Genomic DNA, 4,556 nt, shown 5'->3' with positions numbered 1-4,556 from the left:
AAAAAAACTGCTTCATTTTGCCAACAAGGCAAATTATGGCATTCGCCAGCAGCCAAAGAAACTTTAGAAGTGAAATTCTGACTGTAGAGAAGACATAAAAGAAGTTGGCAGAAACCAGAAGACGGGGCAGATAGATGATAGATGCGTGTATATTTGACGCTATGAAATAATAAAGAGTCAAGAGCTCTAATTAGAAGGGGATAAAAATGACACAAAGGACATGAAGGGCTCATTAATTAACTTGTAAAAAGATGGTCAACACTACAGTTATCAGAGAAAGAATTGAAATTATGAGTATTATGTCACCCACACAATTATGGTTAAAGCTAAAAAGATTAACTATGTGATGGTGAGGGCAAGGCGTGATGGGGCTTACATACATTTCTGGTGAGAGCCTCATATAGGCAGCCACTTTGAAGACATATTTAGATGTTTTTTCGGAAGTTAAGCATATACCTACCCTATGAACCAGCTATTAAATCTTAACTACAGAGAGATGGAAACATGCATTGACCTAAACTTAGAACAACCCAGATGTCCACCATGAAGATAGTGGATAAATGTTGTAGAATCATCTTTTCATCCATTATAAAGATGTGTCTAGCGAAGGCTCCTTCTGATTGGTTTAATAAGAACTGAATGGCCAGTAGCTAGGCAGGAAGAGGTTAGACAGGACTTCTGGGCAGAGAGAGGGAAAGGAGATAAGTCTAGGTGAGAAAGGGAGGACAGAGAGGAAATGGGAGGTGCAAGATGGGAGAGAGGTAAAAAGCCATGAAGCAAAGTGTAGACATATACAGATGGATTAGTTTAAGTTACAAGAGCTAGTAGGACAAGCCTAAGCTATAGGCTGAGTTTTCATAATGAATAATAAGTTTCCATGTTGTTTTTAGTGAGCTGGTGGTACAGAGAAAGACTCGCTCCAGACAAATGGGGCTGGAAGATGGCCAGATGGTAATATGCGTGCTATGGAGGCATGAGGACCTGAATTCAACCCCCATACCACTCATGTAAAAAGCTGGTGTGCTAGAAGCGTGGAGAAGGCAGAGACAAATTGTCCCTGTGGCTCCATGGCTAGCCTGCCTGGCCTAACTGGCAAGCCGGGGGTTCCAGTGAGAGGCTGTCTCAAGAAAACAAAGGCACTGGAAGACTGACATTCAAGGGTGACCTCTGGCAGTCACCCAGGAGCACATACACATACGTGAGCACTCACACGAAGACACACATACATACATACACATAAGATATTGGGTAAACAAACTATGGTTATCCTTAGAGAAGGATACCACCCAGCTCAGAATAGCACCAAGTGCTAATATGCTCAACACAGACAGATCTCAAAACCTGCTAAGCAGAAGAACCCAGCACATGGTTGATATGCTGTACAACTGCAGACATATGAAGTTCAAGAGCAACAACAATCTAACCTGGGATAAGGAAAACAAAAACAATGGCTGACCGTGGGATGGCTCCGTTGCAATCTGGCTTAACAGATGCATTTTGTATTTTGACCGAGCCATTGGTGAAGTATGTACATACACTTATGAAATTCATTAGATCATATTCTTAAGATCTGTACACTAGAGTTTTGCTATAATAAAAATTTGAAAAGGATCCCATCTCAGGTGGAATTTTGACTGGGATAAAACCAAACAGAAGCAACTTTGTTTTCCTGGTCTTCAGAATTTCAAAATCCTTTTCCTTCTTAAATATTTTCCCACCTTCTATTTTATATCTTTCTAGTTTTTACTGATGAATTATGATTATTTTCACCTATGATTTCTGTCCATGAAGGTAGAAGATGGAACAAAGATACCGAGTCACAGTTTTATAAATATAAGACCAAATGAAGAGTAACAGACCCTAGCTCCCAGTTCCCAGGCTTCCAGCTGAACCTGCAGTTGATGGCATCTCAAGCTCCCGGGCCAGGACCTGTGGATTATGGATTTTTAAGTCAGCAGAGCTAAACATTGGGGAAGATTGTGTTGTGAACGATAGAAAAGCCAAAGTTCTTTCCCCAAGCCTTAACATTTTCAGAAGTTAAAATCCCTGGAAGAATGAAGGAAGACATGGTTGAGATTGCGTTAGTGATGTGATGCAGTTGAAAATGAGGGCCGTAAGAGGTTGGAGAGAAGGCTCAGTGGCTAGGGGCCCTTGCTGCTCTGCAGAGGACCCATCTACAGTTCTCAGCACCCACGTGCTGGCTCACAGCCTTCCTAACTCCAGTTCCAGGGAATCCAGGGCGCTCTTCTGACCTCAGTGGGAACCAGGCATGAATGTGGTGCACATAAATACATGCAGGCAAAGCAGTTATTCACATACAATAAATGAATTTAGGAAGCATTTTTTAATGAGTAGCTTAAGCTTTTATATTTAAATTTTATTGTTCTTTCACAGAATTATAAATCTGATTTCATGGCTTGTCCTACTCTTGATTTTCATACATACTGGGTTTTAGACACTTGTTTTTTAACTCAGGCAGAGGAACTTTTCTAAGTGCAGTAAGCCTGCATTTTAATTCACAGAGCTACAGCTGGAGAGGGACCCCTTTTCCTTTCCTCCCTTTCGAATGGAAAAGCTACTTTTGAAGAGCATTTGGGTAGTTGCAGAAAAACGAGGAAATGTGGAGAACTTCTCTATGCCCTTCTACCCACCTCTTTTCCCTCGTTGGCATCTGGCATCAGTATGCCTTCATTATCATTGATGACCCCATGACAGCTCACTATCACTAACCAAAGTCCATTGGTCCATTCTTTACATCAGGATTCATTCTTATTGTTCATTTTTGCTGTTTAATAAAGTTCCATTGTATGGTTGTCCTGAGTAAATTCTTGGATGTTTCTAACTTTGATAGCTATGACTAGCCTTTCTGTGAACATTGCTGTGAGTCTATTTCTTGACGGGGGGCGGTTGTCAGTTTTTAGGTCACTTTGGAAATGCCCGCAAACATTGCCGTTCTTCTGAATGGGATTTTCACATCTGACCTTCCTAAAGTCTGTTACCTCTTCTCAATTAGCACCATTTGCCCTGTAAGGCTAATTCTCAGGGTAGTGCCCCTCGTGACTTCTTTACTTCTTTACCATTTCATTTTTCTCCCACAAACAAGTCATGGAGAATACCAGGGACATGCCAACCTCATTCTGGAAAGAAGATACCGTTTCCAGCTTTCTGGTGACCCATGAACTAGCCTGCGCACTTATTTTACTTATCTGTTTCTTTGATAAAATACCATGACCAAGGCAAATGTATAGGATGAAGAGTTTATTGAGGCTTACGATTCCATGATGGCTGGAGGCTCAGCAGCAGGCAGGAAGCTGAAGGATCACACCTCAGCCATACACACAAAGCAGCGACAGTTGTCAAGAGGCAGAGGTTACAGACTTTCACAGTCAACCCCCAGAGTCAGCAAAGGTACCAAATGTTCAGATATCTAAGCCTGTTCTCATTCAAACCCCCACATTCCCTCCCTGGCCCCCTTAGGCTTGTGGGCATATCATAATACAAAAACGCATTTAGTTCCACTTCAAAAGTCCCCATTAGAGTTTTTTGTTCCTATTAAAAATTTTTTTAAGCTTAATTTTATGTGCATGGGAGTTCTGTTTGCACGTGCGTCTACGTACCATGTGCATGCTTGGTGCCAGCAGAGACCAGAGAGAATGCTGGATCCCCTGGGACTAGAGTTAAGGACACCTATGAGCTGCCATGTGGGTGCTGGGACTGAACTCAGGTTCTCTGGAAGAGCAGCCAGTGCTCTTAGCTGCTGAGACACTTCTCCAGCCCCTTCTTAACATTCCGAACACTGTTTAAAAGTGTAAAGTCCAAAGTCTCTTCAGAGACTCAAGGCAACCTCCTCATTGTAACTGCCTGTAAACTAAAAAAAAAAAAAAAAGCAAAGTATGTACTTCCAACATAAACTTCCACAGAATACACGTTATCAGTCCACAAGTAAGGACTGGGACATTGTGAGGGAGTACCAAACCAAAACACAACTGAAATCCATCAGAACAAACCCCAAGTCCTGGAGCGCCATATCCATTGTCTGGAACTTCAGTTGCAAAGAAATTGAGATGGCATCTTAGTTGGTTACTCTTGTGTAATGAAATGCCATAAGCAAAAGCGATGTACAAGAGAAGAGTTTGCTTGGCTTACACATCCTGAATCACAGTCTACTGAGGGAAGAAGCAAGACCTGAGCTCCAAGGAAGTGGAAGCCTGAAACCCCAGGAGCCCATGTAGAGGCCGTGGAGGAATGCTGTTTACATGGCTTGCTCAGCCTGCTTTCCACCACCACCAGCCCAGGGATGACATCACCCACAATGGGCTGGGCCCTCCTGCATCAATCATTCATTAAGAAAATGGACACTGGCTGTGGTGGTGTATGCCTTCAATCCCAGCACTTGGGAGTCAGAGGCAAGAGGACCTCTGTGTGTTCAAGGCCAGGCTGGTCTACAGAGTGAATACCAGGACAACTGAGACTAGAGACATCCCGTCCCAAGAAACTGGAGGAAGGAGAGAGAGAGAGAGAGAGAGAGAGAGAGAGAGAGAGAGAGAGAGGAAGAA

The sequence above is a fragment of the Microtus ochrogaster genome, chromosome 21 (genome assembly GCF_000317375.1).
Source record: "Microtus ochrogaster isolate Prairie Vole_2 chromosome 21, MicOch1.0, whole genome shotgun sequence".
NCBI classification, from domain to species: Eukaryota; Metazoa; Chordata; class Mammalia; order Rodentia; family Cricetidae; genus Microtus; species Microtus ochrogaster.
Note: the sequence above shows the minus strand (reverse complement) of the source record.